The sequence below is a fragment of the Schistocerca serialis genome, chromosome 8 (assembly GCF_023864345.2).
Source record: "Schistocerca serialis cubense isolate TAMUIC-IGC-003099 chromosome 8, iqSchSeri2.2, whole genome shotgun sequence".
Classification (NCBI taxonomy): Eukaryota; Metazoa; Arthropoda; class Insecta; order Orthoptera; family Acrididae; genus Schistocerca; species Schistocerca serialis.
The window spans coordinates 316,231,222-316,254,473 of record NC_064645.1 but is presented as its reverse complement, the minus strand read 5'-3'; the positions used below and the strand labels follow the sequence as shown (position 1 = coordinate 316,254,473).

At 44.1% G+C, this 23,252-nt stretch overlaps 1 protein-coding gene across 1 annotated transcript in view; it reads right to left on the bottom strand.

Annotated features, from left to right (window-relative positions):
* Positions 1 to 15,851, bottom strand: part of LOC126416062 (uncharacterized) — a 40,640-nt gene extending 24,789 nt beyond the window's left edge. The window contains exon 1 of the transcript XR_007575407.1: positions 15,679 to 15,851. The gene's annotated coding sequence lies outside the window, so the exon portion shown is untranslated. The remainder of the gene's footprint in view (positions 1 to 15,678) is intronic.
* Positions 15,852 to 23,252: the final 7,401 nt, after the last annotated feature.

The window sequence follows — 23,252 nt, the reverse complement described above, 5'->3', positions numbered from 1 at the left end:
GCATTCGCACTCACCAATTCGATAGTGGTATTCGTGCCGTACTTCGAAAATTTTGGTGTTGTTTTCCATACCGCCATACATAAACGAACGGACTATAACAGTAGTGAGTTACAAACACACCTTCTGCTTGATGAAAATACTACAGGCGGCCGTTAACTAACCGCGCTCACATGCACTGTTGGCTGAAGATAGTTTGCTGTTTTAAACTCTGTTTACTTTTAACCGCGATGCGGGACCTTGGTTATCTTGCTTTCTGACCGAAGTTGGTGTATTCGGCGAAAAATTTTGTTAGGTATTAACCGAGATGGCACGTTTTTTAAAGTGAAAGTACATTTTAACGGCATTCGAAAATATATGTAAACACTAGTACTGTGATAGAACGCGTTTTGATCTCTTCGCAAAAGTGGCACAGAAATATGCTAAAATTGAGAGACAATGGGCTGGCATTAGCTACTGCACTGTAAACGCAGGCTGCTAGGGCTCTCATGCCACGGACACTTAATAAATTCGCAATTATTTGTGAGTGGAGTCGTTGATACCGTCATAATTTCACCCGTATCAACCACTAAGACAGTACATTAGTTTGCGCAGGAACATGTCGCTCTCGAGGGATGATTTCCGTGATTAATCATGGAAATGCTGACTGTTAACTCGCACTCGCAGCTTCAAACGTTTCCTTTCCGCCAGGAAAGCTATTAGACCTCCTGTATGCGATGAGTACCCTAACTGTTTCACCTTAAATAACTTTCGCATTGTCAAAGATATTTCTAATTTTTTTTCACTTACAATAGTGTGTAGGCGGTCATGAATAAGATACCAACTCGCTTTCGTAACTTCATTCATCACCGCGGTACAGATATGAAATAACTTTTTTTAAAAATACATATCAATCATGTTTTCTGTGCCAGAACAGCAGCCTGCACGAGAGATCAGCCAAGAACATGGTACGTCGTGGAGGGTCTACAGGTTTGCGCTGGTCACTGCAACTGGCCTTCTGCCAAGCCGTCAGGGTAGGGTAATTGCAGGGCACCGTGCAACTCGTCGACGTGCGCCTAAAGCTGTTTTCACGGCGCCCGCAGCCATCTCAGCCGGCCCAAGTTGCTACAAAACCAAAGTTCCGTAGCAGCCCAGCAGGCAGCGCAGTGGAGCGTACAGTCCCTGGACCTGAAATCCTGTCATGATACCGTTCTTGGTAGCTGGGTGCTACCCAAGCAAAAACTGAGACGTCACAACTTAAGTCTGACCATTCCGCATAGTATGGAGATTCAACGTAGTTAACTTCACGTGCGTAATTGAAAAGACGCGAATCTCTGGAAGTTGCGACGCCGATAGAAGCACCTCAGCACCCGAAAGGTGTATAAGCTCTCACACTTGACACGCACACATAAATTTAAAACATTTTGATAAACGACAGTGAGACTGAAATCTCGTTCATTGGTGGGTGTATTTGGGGATTTTTAAAAACCGGGTCTTTGCGTGAGAACTGGAAATTTTCTTTGAAGCCAAACGCAACTGAATATGAAACTAATTCTTTCCGCGTTATCAGTCGAAAATTATACTAGTGAGAATATGTAGTTCAAAGATTTTCATCCTGCGAACTTACATGCAGGAATCTACTAAGTTTTCTTTCTCATTCCTTTCTGACTGGTACTGAATGATTTATCAACTGTGAACCGAGTACTTGATTAAATTGACACACAGAGGAGGAGGATTAAATGGATACACAGAAGAGGAGGGCAAGGAAGGGGGGAAAGTGATAGAAATTGAGATTGAGAGAGAGAGAGAGAGAGAGAGAGAGAGAGAGAGAGAGAGAGAGAAGCACAATGGTGTAACGAAAACACAATACGAACTGCAGTATCAACAAGTATGCTTGCCAGAAGTCATTTTGCATACGCACGGAAATCTGAAACTAAATGACTATACGCTGATTATAAATCGATTATTTACAAATCTGAGCCCAGTGCTTAAACTACTGTTCTTATTTGGTTAATTATTCCTTATTTTTGGCCTTTGAAACATAGGCAAATAAGTTTGTGCAGAAGTTACTCATCTCATGCGTGGCAATTATGACAAGATCTTTACGACCCTTTTCAATTTCTGTCAAGCGCTGGTAACGTCTCGTGTAAGCACTTTTAATTTCTCATTGTCATTCACAATACTAGCTAAACATTATGAGGTTTTTTTTAATTTAACAGACGTTTATGGCCTCATATGATGGCGGGCTGGCAGCGGCCAGACAGACACTCCGCAGTAACTTAATTAAAAGATAATAACAGAAAATAGTTAAAGATATTCAGAGCAAGATGCTGGTGTAGGACTTACAGTCTCTTTATATGTCTGGGTTCCTGATAACTGGAAATACGGGATGGGATATGGGTACTGATGTGGAAATGATGGAAATTATGTGAAGCGTCTGTGAGAGCGCCGGCCCTTGGTGACCGAGCGGTTCTAAGCGCTTCAGTCTGGAACCGCGCGACCGCTACGGTCGCAGGTTCGAATCCTACCTCGGGCATGGATGTGTGTGATGTCCTTAGGTTAGTTAGGTTTAAGTAGTTCTAAGTCCTAGGCGACTGATGACCTGAGATGTTAAGTCCCATAGTGCTCAGAGCCATTTGAACCAATCTGTGGGAGCGAACTGATGGGTGCAATATGAGCGCTAGGAGATGAATGGGATGACAACTGGGTAAGGAAATGGCCGGTTGGAGCCTTCATCTTGGGCAATGCTGGGTACGCACGCTAGGTTATGGTTGGAATTTAGGATCGACTTCAGGGATGCGTTGACGGTTTGGGAAGGAAAGGAGATTTGATTTACGTTGGGAATGTACATGAAGTGTTTCGAAAACAGTGGGGGGGGGGGGGGGGGTGTTGACAGGGTCGCGGCTGCGCGTCAGCTCTCAAGTATTGGGTGATGGAGGGACCCTGTAGGATATTCATACGCAAGTTTACAGGGTCTGTAGCAGGGGTGAAGGTATTCCCCATGTCTGAGGAGATGTGGGAATATTTTGAGCTGGAACAGGATACGAATGGGAGAAAGTAGTCGATACAGGAATTCAAGTGGTCAAGTGGAGTGCATGTCCTTCAAGCGTTTGGACGGAGCAATAAATCTTGGAAGGATATTCGAGTCGTTGAATGACAATACCGACACATTGTGATAACACCGATGTCTTCTGTCAGCCTTTTTAGGCGTCACGATAATCGCAACTACAGTATCTGCATACCCCTTGGGGGACTGACCCTACCGTTACGTCAACGTCAAGTGACGTACATATTGCGGAAGTGCAGCGATGGACGGCTTCTGGTGGTGTTTATTCATCAGACGAAAAGAGCAGCTTGAGCTTCCCAGCGTCGCGTGCGGTGGACGCCAGGTGCCGAAGCGTATGTTCGGCAGTACGGTACGAGGCGCGCTTCTAAAAGTAGCAGCGCGCGGCGGACGACGTCATTCTTTTTTTAAAAGCCGGACAGAGAAGCTGCCGCCGGCGATGCGCGCTCACGCGGAAGCGACCGCCTCGCGACGCTGGCGAGAGCAGGCGCACAACTCACGCCTATCCTGCCTTCCAGAGGGCAGCAGGTTTAGTAACACGTGTAGACTATACACTGCAGGCTTTCACTGCCGTTATTTCCATCCTTCGTGATTTTACCTACAAGAGCATTAGGCCATGGTCCAAGAGCACGAAATCGACAGGAATCCCACTCAAACGGACAGATACCTTCGCAAAAATTCGAGTCACCACGTCAAGGAGAAAAAGCGAGTAACTTAAAACCGGGCCGGACTAGAATAACCTATGAAGCTCTGTTTTTGATGTTCAGAAAAAGGCTAAGGTGGCGAAGAGGTAAGTAGCGCATTGCATCCTACAATATCTATAGCTTTCGGCAAAAAAGAGACGACTAATGGAAAACGTTTCCTCCTCACGTAAGAACTTGATCGCATCGGCAGATTGCTGAGAACAACGCAATGTTGAGAAAATCTGAAAATCGACAAGAAAGATATGAGAATATTTGAATATCGCGAAGGACCTACGCTCACAGCTTGCCACAGCAATACGCAACACTCACTGCCCATGGGGCCATGTGTTCGCAGGAATTACTAACAGAGAATCAACACCCGTGATAATGAATACATTAGAAATTGTCATCTCGCCAAAATGGGTAAATCGGCAGGATCAGATAATGCACTGGGACCCAGGAACAATAAAATTCGCGTTTTTGGAATTGTGGTTTTAGCAAGATCCGATCATTACGATGCCAGAACGTACAAGAAGCACTTAGTCTCATCCCTGAATAAACCGAACAACAATCACTCTTCTGCCGCGCGGTTTGATGCGCCATGTCACGAACTGCGCGGCCCCTCCCGCCGGAGGTTTGAGTCATCCCTCGGGCAAGGGTGTATGTGTAGTAATTAGCATTAAGTTAGTTTAAGCAGTGTGTAAGTCTAGGAACCGATAATCTCAGCAGTTTGGTCCTTTAGGAATTCACACTCATCTGAACAACTCTTCTTCAGCAAAGGTCGAAATAGGTCACCGACACGCTCGCTGCGCGGTGATATTTCTTTTAGTTCGAAAATTGATTAATGAAGGCTTTATAGCCTCTCAGGACGTCTCCCGCATTACGCGGTGAAACGTTAGGCAAAGAGACTTCTAATGGAACATTTTGATCTTACAACCAGAAATACGCTGGAACTGATATAGCATACATCAAATGCAAAATGGTTGTTGACTACTGTAACTGAGCGGAACGTAAAGAGAAATTTACAGCAATTACGATGTGGGCGCCTTTATTTCGATGGACCCCAGCAGGTCGTTTAGGAAGGAGCGGCGGCGCGGCGATGACATTGTTAGTTAGCTCCGAGTGCGGCGGCTGCCAGCGTAGGGTGCTGGCTGGCAACGTGAAGGCGTGTGCTTGGCCCGGCGCCCGCAGCCTGCACTGCACTGGACTGGAAGCGCCGTCTCTGCCTGCCATAGCGCGCATGGCAGCGTGCCACCTCTACTTCCTACTGCCTCCAACAACTGCCCACCTCATCCCGCGCCATTAACGCCGATACCACAGCTAAGAAAACTGATTGGGTCCAACACGACCACTATCCAACTTTTAACTTCATATTGTATGCATGTGAGAGTGCTTGCATTGTTACCCATATCTACATCTCCACTCCGCAAGCCACCGTACGATTCGTGCGGTGCATACATAGTGTGTAAGTACCATCCCTCACCCCTCCCACTTCCCCTTCTTCCTGTTCCATTCACAGATAGTGCGGGGGGAAGGAGGACTGTCGGTTCCTATCTGATTTTAGCTTCGTGATCACTGCACCATTTAATAGCTTCGTGATCACTGCACCATTTAAAAGATACAGCAAGCCGCATGTACCTGGCCTCAGTTTTGGAACGTGGGCACTATAAATTTTTCAAGGCCCTCCGCAACTAGTCCAGTAACGAGGGCAAAGCAGGCAAAGGCAAAATTATACACGCCATTCGATTATGTCTTCGCAAGTTAACTGTATGTGCATTGAACAACTAATTACGAAATTTTACTATCGCAGAATGCATGGAGTACTTAAAAATCATTTAGCTCATGAAATATCTCTCTCACAGCTAGAATCCGTTCTCTCGACAGGGAATGCCGGAGAGTGATGTTCTGCACGAAGTGGCTCTGAAGCATGTCAAACACGCGCACGAGGCATTGAGACCGTTTTGAGTACCGTGCCCTCGAAGAGAATCGTAAGGTTCCCTTCCTTAATGCTCTTTTATCACCATATAGTTGTCCGTACTGCACTTGTCAGGTAGCTTTGGTGTTACTACTGACTACAGGCACGATATAAACAGAACATTACGCTGATCAGCTCAAAGCCGTATTCTACTGCGGCTAATACTCACCAAGTGGGTAGCGAGATTTCTACTATATTAGAACTTTACAATTACACGCGTTGCCACTTGTTCCTCCAATGTTTTTGTTCGTAGCATAACAATGAAGAGTTCGAGGCTGAACTGTAGTCATCGGGAAATCTATACAAAGGTCGAGGTGTTTGAACCTGATAATGTCAAGACTGATACATTGCGACGCACTCTATGATCAAATGCACGGAGACTTCGTTTCCTGCTTTTGCAGTGCAGGACTATCAAGCGGACAGCCAGTCAAGACCTGGTTAACTGCGGAGGAGAAGATGTGAAACAGATGCACAGTTTCCTATGAGAAAATTACTAACTCAATCATCGCAAGAAACATAATTACAAATGCATTATTAAAGCAAGAAGAACAAACGTATTGACACAAACTGGTCGCACACTTTTACTTTGCCCTCTGTGTTCGGCGGAAGTCTGCCGTGTTCCTGCCGCTCCGGAATATTTACGCGCTACATGAGCTACGTAACAGTATTGTGCGCCGAAACAGTAAGCGACCGCTCAGCATGTAGTGTTGATCCGCGTGCTTTGTTGTGTGTAGAGACTGTTAATATTATTTAACAAAAATGAGCTCCTCGCCATTAACTCCTCTGTCACTTCTGCGACACATTAATCCATTACATATTCGTTTCTTGTATAAGCTGCAAGTTGGCTGCCACGGGGAAAGGGGGCGGTGCTTCTTCAGCAACCGCTGAACTACGAACCGATGGCAAGCTTTCGCGCCCACTTGTTATTTATTGATTGTGTGATATTGATTATTTATTGATTGTGTACAAGCAACTGTTGCCCTAAAAACATAGCACAATGTAAGATGGTAGTTTCACAGCTTGTTAAGGAATGGTCCAGTAGCTGCTGATCAAAAGTATAAAGTTGGACAGGAAAGGAATTTACAGGTTGTCGTTTCACTCCTTTCTCAGCCACATAATAGTGATGGGAATTTGTGCAACTACCCAGGGGCAGTGGCAAGGGGGGGGGGGGGGTATCATATTACACTGGGTAAAATGACTTCAGAAATCAGCGAATATATTACTCCAACAGATTCAATCACTTTTTTAATTATTATGTAGCAATATAGGTTGGAATGTATTCCAAACACATTTTAACAAAAAAATAAGAGCGGCGAATAGCTTACTACCTAAACCAATAAATATCAGGTAACTTAAAATAGGCGTCTTATTATTTATTAATACACATTTTTTACCCTGAACTCCAAAACAGTTACCAAAAACTACTTTAAGCAAACCAAATTTTACCAATTCGTCGGTAGAGGACCCGAACTGTCCTTTTGTTAAGCCAAATTCCATTACTCCAAACACCCTCCCCCCCTCCATTAGCTCTTCCCCCCCCCTTGACCGACTTCAGTCAGAATACCTTTGGACTGAACGCCAACAAAGACTTACCCATATTGGCGACTTCGACTAGTGAGCTCGGTACATGTTTAGGATGGCAGTACGTTCATACTCCAGAGTAATGGACAATTACTGTATTTCTGTTTATTCCAGGCACTAACGTTCTCCTCACTATCGCAGTACCTCATTATTCCCAACTAGAAGTCAAACAATGAAATATGTATGGAACCTCGATCTTCTGCATATCAGAATCAACCTTTACACTGGTTCCCAACTCCAGTTTAGCGTATAAATGATTTCCCAACACCGCTTCTGGTTGTTCATGTAAACACTCCTATACCGATTATGGAAAAGCGGGTTTGGCAGCAGATTTTCAACTTCCACAATTTGTTTTCGTGGAACCCGCTAAACCATGGACTCAAGTTGTCACTGCGCAAGCTGGTGGTGGACCCATAATGGTGTGGCCTTTAATTAAATGGTATGGTCTGGGTCCCCTGCTCCAACTCAAGCGATCATTGATTGGAAATGGTTATGTTCGGCTACCTGGAGACCACTTCCACGCATTCATGGACTTCACGTCCCCATACAATGATGAAATTGTTATTGATGACAATGCTCCATATCACTGGGCCACAATTGTTCGCGATTAGTATGAAGAATATTTTGGAAAATTTGAGCGTATGATTTGGCTACCCAGAACTCCCGACACGAACGCCTTCGAGCATCTTTGGGACATAATCGAGAGGTCAGTTAGTGCAAAAAACGATTCTGCGACGGCTGGACAGCTACACAGGCGGCATGGCTCGCAATTTCTATAACGGCTTCCTACGATTTGTTGATTCCATGCACTACATTGGACAAAAGGAGGTTCGACACGACGTTAGGAGGTATCCAATGACCTTTGTCATCTCAAAGTACTACTGAAAAACTTACTTTACCGTGCTTAAGGAAACGGAACAGCTAGTAAACTCGGGAACAGACTTGATCAGACTATCAAGTAAACACGAATGTTTCTGCACTTACGTCCCGGAACCGGCGGCGTGCACGCGCAGGTGACCGCTGTGGCCGCAGAGGCCGGGCCGTTGGCTCCGAGATGGAGCTATCTGCGCGTACGTCCCGATCCGGTCCCGCCGCGCCTCATTTGCATTTCAGAACAGGCCGGGAAACCAGTCGGACAAGGTTAATGCGGGCCCAAACCGGTCACCCGGAGTCAGCCGCCTAACCAGACACCGCTCGCTGCCTCTCCCTCGCCCAGCGGACTGCGCACTTTACAGCCCATTACTCAGTCCGGACCGCTGCCACTGTTTCGCAATGTTTTAACGACTTTACGCATCCGGATTTCTATGGATCCACTTCAATAAGGCATTAAATTTTGAAACCACTTATGCACCTGTCCGCACTATACGGTCCGAACTCCACCCTCGTCATACAACCGGTATGCCACTTGAGTTAAGAAGACAGCACTAACTGCCACAAAAAACAACCAGGATTCCATCTCCAGATCCACCGATGGTTCATCCTGGATAGCATGACTGCAACGTGCTTGCTACCCGTAAACTGAACTGTGGCGTAGCCGAGGTCTAGGTGTAGTTTACATTAATATCTGACGTTTCAGGTCCGAAGTTGTAACGTTGTGAGGATAAATAGTCTGCAGTCTGATCTCTGCCCTGACAGAAAATCTCTCTCCAACAGGAACACAATATTGTTGTTGTCTTCAGTCCGAAGATTGGTCTGACCTAGTTCGCCACACCGTCTATTTCGCGCAAGCCTCTTCATCTCCAAGTCACGTATCACATATAAACCTGAAACTCAAGTATGATATGAGTGTCCGTATCTTTACGCCAAAAACATGTTCTTAATTTTAATAAGGGCCTTAGTTACACTTCTGCGCGACGGAAGTGGCAACAAAGTGAGAGCAACAAGACCAGGTTTCCTGTCACTGTGTTGATGGCGGAAACAGTTCAGCCTTCTTACTGTCAAGGGCCATCTAATTTAAATGAAAGATTACGTTAGCTTGCAAGGTAACACTTCGGTTGTGAGATGTAGCCAACAAATATTAATGCGAAGTATTACTTAAGGCAGATGTAATATTCCATTAATGGCTTATGTTCGCCATTTTAATGGCGTTAAGGCCAAAAACGGGTGACGTATGCAGCTTCAATATTTCTAGGCGATGTTAATTGGCGGAGTAAGAAGCCAACTTACCTGTGGATTGCAGAAAACTGGCCAATCCGTACTTGCCCGTTCTGAGACAGTTCTTAGTGAACAACTCGTATGTACGGGTCGTCTTGTTGTCAATTAATTCGTTCGTTCGTTGGCTTCAATCAATGCGTGCCAACGCTCGTACCGTTTCAGAAAGAAATAAATTACATATGCCGTCTACAAAACTGGCACCTGACTGAAATCTGGGGCTTCCGGGTTAAAAGAAGGAGCAGAAAATTCATTGATTACACCGATAGGTACTGCTTTCCGCCTGTCACACATCCCAAGAAGGAATGCTTGTCCCGTAGCCGGTAGGGAGGGTACTTCGGAGAATGCTGATCCTTACCGTCCTTGCCACTGATAATGTTTACTTTCCCGGTTCCCTGAAAAGACACCATAATAACTAAGCGAATACTGAAGATAGCGCGGCGTGATTGAAGATACAAGGTGCAATCGTAAAACTGGTGCCACTTTCAAACAGCTCTGCACACGGGACCTTGTAACTTGTCGTTGCCTCCCTTTACTGGACGCAACACAACTATGTGCCGTGGAGAATGCCATATCGTTGACAGGAATTTGTTTCTAAATGTCTGAGCGAGAAAACCATCACGGTATCAGGTCCAAAACGCATTTTCTCAATTCAAGACACGTAAAACCGACGCCATGTCCGTGGGTGCGAAAATTTGAAGGAGCTCCAGAAAACTACGGACGGACGCACACGGAATAGACAAACTCTAGGTTCGAAGCATTTCCTCGTCTTCTCTATACTTCTGAGTTGCCTCTCTACACTGACTGCCTAAAGACGTGAGGCTCCCGGGATAAATTCTCAAAGACTATCTGTGAATTATCTAGAGTGCGAACATCTGGAGCTGGGTCCAATAAATCCCGCGAGGGCCCACGAACAGCTGATTGTGTGAACAAGAAGAAAAACTAAATCAGTCCCGAGAATGCACAAGTACAGTTGTTTCGTAAACAAGAAGAAAAACTAGCTTAACAGCCTGGAAAAGCTGCGGCAGATTCAAAGATGCCACGAAACACTATTCTCTCTTGCCCCATAAGGAGAAATTTACTGTTAGTGATTAGCGTTTCTAAGATGGTTGGAAGGTGGAAACATCTTTCGATACTGATATACAAAAATTGGTGTCAGTTCACATTATATGTTTGTTACATCGAACGGAACAATAATTAGTGTATGTACAACGCAATGGAAACAAAATAATTCCTGCAACATTTTTAAATACTCTGATGTTTTTATGAGCGCAAAGTTTCGCAGATTTCTATGTGTACATTTAATTACAGTTTTATTTACTTCACTGTATACCTTGTGACCAAGCATTATAAACTACTTGTGCTAACAACGCGTGTCTAGAAGTTGCAATTCCCTTCGTAGCGCAACACAGCATTTCAATTCACTTTTGAAGAAAAATCTTGCAAAATAACAACAAGCTGGTTTTTTTATCCTCTCGCCAAGTACAGTGTTTATGAAAAGCACATAGAAAATCCCGAACGTAAAGAGCACGACAAGAAAGAGACAGGCCTGAACGTGGTCGTGGTGACCCTGGCACCAGAGGTCGATCCCCTAGCCTGCATGCAGCATCACCAAAACTGCTCGTTATGGGATGGCAGAGATAAAAGGAAGATTAGTGTCTGGTCGCGAGTAATAAATGGCGTGGCGGGCAGCGCGCCGAAGGCCAGGCACGGCCGGCAGTCGCCGCGGAACAGGTTTCGCTTTAAGCGCTACCCCCTCCCAGGTCGCCGGCGGGGCAGCGATGCGGGCGGTGGCGCACCAAAAGGAAGGCAGGAAGATGGAGGGAAGAGAAACGCGCCGGCCACACTAGCGCGCCGTTTGTTTTGCTCTGCGGCTGTGGGCGGGAAGCCGTCTGGCTGCCGCCGCTGTTGCAACAGAACAGACGCACATCCGCGTGACACTGACAGAGCGACACCTATAACAAACACAGCTGCATGACAAGCAGTTCTGAAAATTATTAATTCTCTCTACTGTGACAATCTTCTTTCAAGATGACAGCACTATGCTCGATATTAATGCAGCCTGTTTGTACATTTGTAACAGGGAGGATTTAACGCACATTCCGGGATTTCACAGCGGTTCACTGATGTAATCTAGATGATCCCCACATCAATCGCTTTTACTAAAGCAAAGGAATGCAATGGAACCTTAAAACGTACGTCGTTATTTTCCGCAAACATGAATTAGTTTACCGGCCGAGCGATTATAGGCGCTTCAGTCTGAGACCGCGCTACCGCTACGGTCGCAGGTTTGGATCTTGCCTCTGGCATGGATGTGTGTGATGTCCTTAGGTCAGTTATGTTTAAGTAGTTCTAAGTTCTTGGGGACTGATGACCTCAGATGTTAAGTCCCATAGTGCTCAGAGCTATTTTTTGAAGAATTAGTTTGATTATACCGTCCACGGACGCACGTTCGCGTTTCATGGTGTTAAGCAGCAGATTCTCAATCGTATGTCGAAGCTCTGCGTTTCCTTTTACCACACAAAAAGTGCATAACCTGTTTGTTGTGGCGGCAATACAATGTTGCTGATAAGATGCTCTCTGCAGACAAAGAAACGAATGACCAGCGTCCCATGAATCTTTGTATGCATGGATTGAGCTACAGTCGCTAATTTGGTAAAGACGGAAAGTGTGACGGGTAAGAATTGCAAATAAAGACAAAGTAAGCAAGTTCAAATGGATTTGGGCGCGGTAGTTACGCGTAGACAAAAAGACGTGCACACGCTAGAGTAGAGCGGAAATCCGAATAAACCCAGTGCTCGGAAAGGAGAGAAGGATCACCTTGCGTGACTAACCGGTTAGCAGTTAACACTATTAACTATTTTAGAACAATACGGACTGCGTCAAGAGAACATTAGTTTACAATTAAGACAATAATAAAGCAACAATAAAATGGACATTACAAAAAATGGTTCAAATGGCTCTGAGCAGTACCAATAAACAGAAACATTACAAGACCATAGAATAGTAATATGCTTATGTAATGTCATGCCCATTGGGTGGAGAATCCCTTTTTTAACTATTGTGTAAGTGTAATGCAAGAAATTATGCAACATTAACGTGAAAGAATTTATTATAATAAAAGAGGAGACATATGAAACAAATGGTGGTCTTGATTATTGAGTTGTGAGTAGCCATTTTGTAGAGGTATTATACCATAAGCTCCATTTTTTGCTAGTATGCCCAAGCTTTGATTAAAATATATGCCACATAAAGGAAATGTGGTATTGCCAGGGTAGAGTGAGTCCATCAGAAACGTGCACAAGCTGTGAGTCAGATGCGTTATCCATTCCGTTGCGTGGAGAAGTAAAGACGAGAATAAATTATAGCTTAACTGTTAGGTATTAGGGCTCTAATTTCAAGCATAGTTGCAGTGGGTGTGATAAATCATGAAAATATTTCTGATGTACGAATAATGACAGCACTCGCTTGGCTGGCTACTCATCTAGTAGGCCTGACTACTAGATGCCACCAATGAGGGTAACCTCCCAATTTAAACTACACCAAACAAAAATTAAGAAACAGTTGTTTTCTGTGTATAAATGTAGATACAAAACCAATAAAAGTTTTTGTATGAAAATATTTGTTAATGTTCGTTACTGTGGCGAAAATCCTAAAACGTGTTCTATACATGATGATCCACATGTATGTCTTTTGGGTGGAGCAAGTTGAATGAAATTAAAAAGTTGTTCAAGACTAGGTAGTTGAAAGTGCAGCGACTGCTATTTCTTACCTACACGAAGATTAGATTTTGAATGAGGTTGGTTCAAATGGCTCTGAGCATTATGGGACTTAACATCTGAGGTCATCAGTCCCCTAGAACTTAGAACTACTTAAACCTAACCAACCTAAGGACATCACACACATCCATGCCCGAGGCAGGATTCGAACCTGCGACCGTAGCGGTCGCGAGGCTCCAGACTGTAGCGCCTAGAACCGCTCGGTCACCCCGGCCGGCGGACATTACAATAACATGATAGTTTAATAATGATGTTTTGCTATGTCACTGTATTGAGTTACTGGTTATGTAGTCATTGTTTTATCACCAGTGACACCTATCCCTGGCGGACAAGTGCGAATTGCTGTGACCTGCTCGTAGTAAAACGATCTACAAATTATCTCTTACTAGATAGCTGCTATTCAGACTGTCCATTGCAATGCTATTGACGAGTTGGCGGTGATAGATGCTGCCTGATTACACTAGTTAATAGAGGCAACTGTTTCGCCACTGCACTAGTCAAATTACTGATATAGCGTGCACCAACGATAAGTGCCGTGCCGATACTAGCATTTCACTGATTGGTGAACGTTTCTGGCATTTTAATGGTGCGATGGGAAAATGTTCGGGTTGCACGATTCTTAGAGCAGCAAATAACATTTCGAGAAAGCAGTGCATTCACTGGCCTTGACTACCCGCCCGTGCGTGTAGGCCACGCCAGGGCCACGAAAGTCCTCACGAGAAAGATTTATGGCAGGGGCCGGAGGCGGGATGTGACAGATGAAGAGGCGAGCAGGGGGCAGGGCGTGCAGCGGCGGCAGCGACAAGTGTCCCGGTAAGAGGCGGGCCCGGCAGAGGGCGAGCAAGGTCGTCGGCGCGGATCGATGCGGCGCGGCGCAGAGCTGCTCTGACCGGCCGGGACACGACACTCCACCTGGCCACGATACTGGGCTAGGCCGCGCAGGCCAAATTGATACGCCCACCGCAACACCAATGCAGTCTCCTACATCCCACGCTTACGGTCTGTCTTCGTCTCAATGGCTCGACTCAATGCCTACAGATCTCATTTCTTTCCGGACGGCAGTTGCAGAGAATTAATTAAAATGGACCACCTCCTCGAATGAGTTCAATCAGGAGCTCAACATACCAAAAATCACAATCGCGAGAGAGACGAACAATACAACCACACAGTTAACATCAACAGACTACGACAATGTACTTGACAGGATTCCTCCGTAGTCTACATTTCCGTCCTATTGTTGCTCTTCAGTTTATAGTCAACGACATGCCTCCTCAGAGTAACACACAACCTCACACTACCGTGCTGCGGAAATAGAGACAGGGGCCAAATTCATCTTCTCTTTAAAGTCTGTCGTATTTTAATGAGGATATGAGTAAATATAATTGATACGATCATAAACAAAATTGTACATGAATTTATCTTCGTAGCTTTCGCGATTACCTATCAGTATGGATAACAGTGTGGAAGGAACCAGATCAGGTTTTGAACATTCAACGTTACTGCCTGCAGAACTGAGCAATCAGTACAAAGTGTGCTGCAGCCACATCGACTTCAAGGCGATTAAAATTGATCCAGAATGTGGTAGACATGTTTGGTAGCCTTCTTGAAGTATCATCTTCGAGTTAGCAATAGAAATTACTGAAAAATAACAATCATTATGAACAGCCAAAACTGATATCACTCTACTCTTCGGCAAGCGAGAACTATGGAGCGAAGATCGTCTTTAAACATTCCGTCTTTATCAAGGTGATTTCAAATTGTACGTGTTTTCAACTGTTAAAAAGCGAAGCACGAAACGGGCCGAAGACTTTCTTAAGGAACCATCCAGGCAACTACCTGTGGAGATACTTAACAAACGGCGGGGAACCTGAAGCTGCACTGGCCGGACAAGGCTCTGAACCCCGCTCCTGCTACAGAATAAGAATCCAGTACGCTGTATTAATGAAACATTCAATCTACTTCGAAAGCAAACAATTGTGTCTCCACCGTGCCATAGGACACAACAAACTGTGTCAACTATGAACTACAGAGAAATATTTCCATGCGGATATCAAAACCAACCAAGCCGATGTCTTGCTAAACCTACTACCTATCGACGACGTCGAATCGGCATCTTACGAGTTATTATTTCCTGTTAATGTATTTTCTGCTTGTGAGTTGCCAAGTTAAATATTTTTAGGTTCGTCCGAACCTGAAGCATCAGTAATATCCCTCACGACAATGGCGTTGCTGGTATTACTTCCCTGACGAATTACACAGAAACATCTATGACGCCCTCCGTCAGATCATTATGCAAAGCAACTGCATTTTCTTGCACGCCTTCCTACCTTTGCTCTCATCTGCAGAATGAGGAATTCACTGCAGTCAGAGTATTTGGCCCCTGCTTTTTGGCGAATACGGAGATCGCACATCTTCACTACGTGCAACCTACAGGTAAAATGCCTCTTTGTACATGGAAAGGGTACTCACGTTCCACGATGATGCAAGTTGCTGAGCACGAAGACAAACTGTAGATCACACAAGCACTTTAGATTCCCCGAACAGTCGAGTTAACACACGAAAACAGGGCACTGCGGAACGAACGACGGTGGAGGCATAAGTGGCGCACTACCGAAGTGTACTGTCTGAGAGACGCTGTGCTACTGGCGTGGCGCGCCTTCTGACTCAGCTGCGGCACTAACGTACTGCTGAAGGGGGGGTGGCGAGGGGAAGTGGGGAGGGTAGTAGCTGGCGTGATCTGACGTGGCGCGCCACTAGTTTCCTCTCTGGCTTCCACAAGCTGCCGTACTCTGCAGCTCTTGACATTTCTGCATACCGACTCGCGTGACGACGACTAATTACAGGACTTTAGCTGCAACCAAGGCGCATTCTTGTCTAGCTATCCCCATTTAGATCCTCCGTTATTTCCGTCATCGCTCCAGCCGTATGCAGCTTCCATCTATCACAGCCTCCGTTTCGTCATAGCAGTCATAAATATCACGTCCCGAATGACCTTGCTATCCATGTCATAATCATGTTGATGGTTCTGAGCACTATGGGACTTAACATCTATGGTCATCAGTCCCCTAGAACTTAGAACTACTTAAACCTAACTAACCTAAGGACATCACACAACACCCAGTCATCACGAGGCAGAGAAAATCACTGACCCCGCCGGGAATCGATCCCGGAAACCCGGGCGTGGGAAGCGAGAACGCTACCGCACGACCACGAGCTGCGGACTAATCATGTTGATGTCTGTGGCTTGTATCTTTGACTTTATGATGGAACAAGAAAGTGAAAAAGAAGGCATGATTACGGGTTTGTTCTTCTTCAGTATCAGATAAATATTTCTCGAAATGGTAAAAAACTTTATAAAATAACTTCGCTTTGGCAAGATTCTCCAAGTCACGCCAGACACTTTTTCCGCCGATCGAGTTCCTGAGTGGGTAGATATCCACTTCAACGATTCAAGTAACGTGATGGCGCAGTCTCTTCAGACTATCCATTATCAGCTAGAGTAAACTGACCTGACAGTTTTTCCGATTCTTAAAAGTGTTGCCAGAGAAATACTAAACATTTACGTAAGGTTTTATAGCAGGACTATTACATTTGCACAGTGAATAATTAAAAGTCATCGTCCCCGCAACTGTTTTGGTTGCTATGCAAGTAGGGAAGGGGAGGGGGGGGGGGGTGATGGGAAGATTAGCTCTTTCTTAATTGCAAAGCATCTGACGGTAAAATGGCCCCTACTTTTAATGGGTGTGCTTTCAGTATCTCTTCACGCACGATGATTCCCTTACCTTAGCGATTACCTTGCAGTCCTGTCTGAAAATAAATCGTACTATAAACCTGTAATTTTAGCCATTTTCAGAAGGTACCGCGTTCCTTGTGACGTATCTTTTTTTCGTCCCGTTTGTCTCAAATGACCTCTCGCTGGTGAAATAATGTGTGTTAACGTTCTTTCTTTTCTCCCTATAGATATTACACGAAACTCCACGAATGACGAAAAGAAAACAATTTCCGAGTAAATACCGCAACTAGTCATTAACACGATCCCATAATAATAGCAAATTAGGCTAATCTAAACAGCGACAAAGCAAATTATGCCAACTGTTTGTGTACAATGTCTCTGATTTCCGTGTACTCTATTTCATGCATGTGTAATGTGTTCAACAGTGATATACCTGCTACAGGTATCAGTTAGAGGCACCCAGTGGAGTGAGATACGAGACGCGTGACGAGCCACAAGGCATGCATCCCAACTGCTACTTCATACGACGCACACAGACAATATAACCGGCCAGCGCCTACAGGACTGACAAGACGTAACTGTGTCATGCGGCACCGCTCTCCACTTTGCCACGCGTATTGTGCCTGTGCTAGTGATGGTTTACGAACATTTCTGCTTTGGTTGTGCGATTCTATCTTTTCGTTATTCGACTGTTTCTCTACAAAAGAAAATGAGAAGTGATTGTAAGTTAAATATTTATTTTCGTCCGTGTAGTGAACTATATCCATGCATTTACGATCACAGCAGTGTTGAATACAGCAACAGGAACGTTAAAAAATAAAGCATGAGAAAGGACTGCAAGTGAAACATCTGACAGATACAGTTACTGAAATTAATTTTATTTTTATTCTTTTTCTGTGCAAGGGAATGAAGGTATTGATCTGAATACAATTACGGAACATGTTTTTCTTGACCTAATGTAATATCAGATCCTTTCGGTATGTAACTTCATGCATACTTTGTTCTGGAAAGACAATGTTCCACCTGGGCTAAGAAAGGAACTACAGATCGGATTACTAAACTACATAGCATTGTTTGTACGTCACTGTTGGCCTCCTGGCTTTTGATGCAAGCTCCCAGTAACGTGGTCCACATTGTGTTGCACACATGACTTATAATAGGAGAGCTATTCGGAAAGCAAGTTCCAATCAGTAGCGAAATGGAAACCACTGCGAAAATCCTTCTTTGAACAAATGTGTTGGTTGGGCAGTGTCTCTAGTATGCCCGTCTACCGCGTCACGTCGCTCTCTTCAGTTCTGAGTGACAGTGAACACGCAAAGATGCCTAGGAAATAGCGTCTCCCGCCAAGTATGAGGGCCCGGTGATAGATTTCGTCTGATGTCATGCAAACTGCATAAAACAACTGTCGTACGGTTCCTTTTACACGACAATTTCGGGCCGTACTCTGTAGGGGCAATGAAAATGCCCCTGTAGCGTTTTAGATGGGGAGTGTTTCATACGCAATACAGTCCGGAACTGGCTGTCCCCGAGTTTCTTCTCTGCTCACATGAACCGCTGGCTTTGAAGACAACATTTTTGCAGAGACGATGATCTGTAAACCAGCGTAGAGTATTGGCGGAAAGCATAGGCGGCTGCCTTCTATAACTAGAGTATAAAAAGCTGGCTCAACGTTACGACAAATGTCCTAAATCGGAGCGGCAACAATGTAGAGAAGTAGCTGAAAGATCTATCATAAATCCGCATAAGTTATGAAATAAACAAATAGCATGAAGTGTCATATCGATTTTATTCACGCCGCAATTTACTAAGTTTCGAAACCCGATATTCTGTACTAACATACCCAAAGAACATTTTACAGACACCCTTCCTACTGGATAATCCGAAATAAACAGAAGCTTCTCTTTAGTAAACGTCTTCTACGATATGGTTTCATTATGTCTTGTGAGATGTAAATCTTCCTCCGCAACACAACAATAATGAAATCTCCAGTCTTCTCCCAGTAAGTTTACGTTCCGAGAGCGGGAGAGCGCCTCCAAGCAATGCTTAACTGAAACAACTTTCTTTTTATACCTCCTGTAACTGTTGCGGTCATACTCCCCAACGTCAACCGATAAAAATGATCCACCTGCATCGAAGCAATTCAGAGGCAGATTGCTAGATTATTTACCGGTAGGTTCGAACAGCACACAAGTATTACAGAGATGCTTCGTGAACGCAAATGGCATTTCGAGAAACATTATTGAGATTGAATGCAGAACGATTCTACTGCAAGGACCACGAAGAGTGGAGAAATTGGGGCGTATACGGAGGCACTCTATTTGCGAGTGGAATAGGAAAAGTCTAGTAGTGGTACGTACGTACATGTAAAATCACTTAACAATACTATGGAGTGGAATTACATAATGCGTATCCAGATTTAGCGGGAGCTTTAACCCTAAGGTGCTTCACATCGGTGCTACCAACGCAGTTGGGTAGATTCCACAGCTCCCAGTAAGAATCAGCTGCTTGCTTCCACAATTGTTCGAATGCGCTGTGAAAGTGCAATATAATTTTAGGTAAAAAATATACCAATACCATAAATACGAAATATATGTAAATGAACGCATTGCTTTGCACATATCTACGTATGGAAATGGGCAGTGGGTGTTTTACCATTGGTAAGCTTGATTATTAACACACTAATCTGTTATTTTATTCTTGCGATCCCTACCCTTGGTGACAGAATAATGACCTCACAGTCTTCTCTCAAAGTAGGTTCTCTCAAATTTCTCCAACAGGGATCCGTGAGAACTACGTTGTCATTCTATGTGTTTATGTACATACAATAACTGTAAGATCAACCGACTTATGAGCCTGGGCCCATATCCATTTGGAAACAACCTTTTATGCACAGTACATCTATGTTCCTTACTGCATCATCGCCCAAGCTAACAATACCCAAAAGGAAAACCCGTTAAAATTTGTAGCCTCTCCAAATGGCAGTTACTGTTCAGCTGACGATGACATCCTGCATTTTTTACTGGAGTGCAATAACACAAAAAAGAACAATGCGAGAAAACACTTCAGCACTACGACTGGTTCTAACTTCTTTGATGTATGAAACCTGCAAATGTACTTATTATTTCATTAGACTTTGTATGAGAGCTCTTTAATTAGGGTTGCCGTCAGTAGCGGTACATCGGGATCGTCACCGTTATGGACATTCCTGTCTCAACACCCCGACAAGACTCAATTTTGTACAGATTTTGCGAAATACTGTAACAAGCTTGGCTCAAGTACTGAAGTAACGCCATCTGTTAGCGCAACATGTGCTGTTTGTTCACAATAACTTGACGATTTCCCAAGTGCCGCCAGAAGAGGAGAAAATCGGCACTAGTTGAAAGATATTCATTTGTCTCCGAGCGCTGCCAACGTCAAGCCTCTCCTAGACGCGAATTATGGTTAAGTTAAAACGAGAACTTAGTCAAGTTTACTTCAGGTCACTGGGACAAGTTTATTTCAGGATTTGCTGCAAGTACTAGATGAATAAGTGCAGGTATTTTTAAAAAACTAGAGCAGTCGCCACTGTTATTGCATTAATATTAATGAATAAAAATCGTGACGAAACACAAAAATAAAAAAACTGAAAAATGTTAGACGAGTACATACTGACGTTACACTATTCAGTTAACTAAAATCAGAGGTCTTTACTCAGATTGAAATCTTTGAGGACGCCGTATGAAAATTTCAAAGAAATATTCCATAACATGAAACAAACATGCAGCGCGGCACCTCACCAAGAAACTATATTTTAATGAGTTTTAATTATTCTTCGGTTTTTGCAAGCAGTATTTTACTGCTTTTATCACAAATGTAATGCATTTATGTTTACGGTAACACTAACATTTAAATACGTCTGTACTGACATTTTACTTCCTCTTCTGGTGAAACAAACTGATTAGTAAACGCATTTCTCACTTCCTTGGTTAGTGGTGCCAATTATATCTATTTAGTGGTTCCAATTGTACATTTGTTTCGGCCCATCTGTCTTTGCGCCACTCTCCTTTTCGACACTAGCTTTCTGGAAACGGCACTGAACAGACGGAACTTTTCTGTAAGTTTATGGAATCCTTCACGAAATGATCAATTCGACAAGTACTCGCAGCAAGATACAAGAAACTAGGTAGAATTTTCACGCTGCAGCGGAGTGTGCGCTGATCTGAAACTTCCTGACAAAGTAAAACTGTGTGCCGAACCGGGACTCCAAACTGGAAACCCAATCTGGCACATGGTTTTAATTTGCCAGGAAATTTCATTCAAGTTTCCACTAACTTTCAGACTTCTTTAGGGTGACGAAACTAGGGGACGTCGATGGGAGGTGGGGGAGGGCGGGTGTCGTTTGCAGGTGAGATGGTTCCTAATACTCAATCCTGTTCTGTGATTGTATGGATAATGCGTCATACCAAAGCAGGAAGTTCGACAGAACGCTTAAGATATATGACTACATGATTGCGACGTTAGAGTGGTTGCGAGACAGGCAAACAAATTGCTACGACTCAATGAGGAAGGCTGAAATGCTATCTAAAATAAAGGAAAACAAACCAGCCATGAAAGCGTATGTCGTGGATAAAATCACTGACAGGAGAGACCGCACTAAAACTGCGATCTAAATCTTATAGGCCTGACTTGGGCCAAAACAAAACACAATTTCAGGGAGAACAATATCACTGATGACATTTCGATGGAAAGATTGCAAAAAATGCTGGTTTCCTTTCAGTTACTGCACAGGACATTCAAGGCTACTGCAGGAAAGTGCGGCAGCTGAAGCCAGAATATTCGACACGACATGGAATAATGGAAATGCTCATCGATACAGTTATCACCAATACCCGGCCCTCAGACGACGACGACGACGACGACCAACTTGAATCAAACACAAAAGACGGTGATCTTTAGTGAACATCATTTTGACAATTCTTTCAGGTACAGTTAATTACACTTTGTAAACATTACTGCAGTGCTGTGTTTAACACATGCAATGTGCAAACAGATTAAAAAAACAGTTGACTTTCTATTCGTAGTATCGTAAATTGTACATTAATCTACTTTCATTTTTCACTGTTTTCGATGAATAAGACATAAGTTGTAGGTAAAACCCTCAAGCATGAACATATCAATAAATTACGTTTAATAAACGTAAACGAGGTTCGTAGTACGGTGTAGTCAAGCATCTGTAAAACAAAAATGAAAAAGCACTACTTTGTCTGCATACATCGCCATGAAGAAATAACACTTTACACACTTCGCATTAAGATAAAACATTACTGCACAATTTTCTTACAACCACGTTGTAACTGACAGCAGCTGGTAATTTGTTGTCACATTATATTCATCCAAAGACTTATAAGACTCTCGATAGCACATATCACAGGCACGTTACATATACTGCTGGCGTGCCAGACTTAGTTGATGTCATGTATAAAAACAGTCAGCGACTGCCCATAAGGGCATATGGAGTGCTTTTCCATGTTGCTTTTGCAGGTGCTTGACAATAACAAGTAGTCGAAATTAGCTAATCACAAGATTAAATAAAAATCACAATAACGCCTACTACGGACCATGTTTAAGTTTATTTAGCATCTGGAGGCTATGGATACCCACAAATACAATAAATAAAAAAATAAATAAAATAGGTGATTTCCGACCGACGGAAGTCTCTGTTAAGTGCGCAGTAGTACCGCGAGTGCCGCCTCCGATTTCGTGTTAAACCACAAAACGCGGGTAGTGGTGCCAGCATTGCAGGAAGCAGCCGACGCTGCCTTCCCCTCACCTTTCCTGTTTCCTCCGCAGCCGTAACGCGGGGGCACGGCCGTTCCCACAGCCACTACGCCAATCGTCAATTTATCGTGGACAAACAGTAACTCAGCCCTAGTTAGTTTTATTTATGCCAATAAGATTGTGTTGGCAACATCGCCTCACACAGATGACGTTGCATGATGCGTACCTTGTACCGATGATGCAAACATCTTCCAGATCTAGCGCCGTCATTCGAGTAAACACCAGACCTCCCCAGTAGTACAGGGCTGGAACTATTTTAGCAGTATCACGCGGAAGAATCGTGTAATTCCCATTTGAATAGCAATCTGATAAGACGATTCATTCTAAATGTAATACGAACAATGAACGCAAGTTAGAAATGTTTGAAGTGTTTACTGGCGGGGGGGGGGGGGGGGGGGGGGGGGTTATATTGTGCGTAAAGTATATAGTGAGGTGTACTTCGATGACCAAAGTGTTATTGTCGATTGTTTACGCCTAGTAAACTTATCATAGC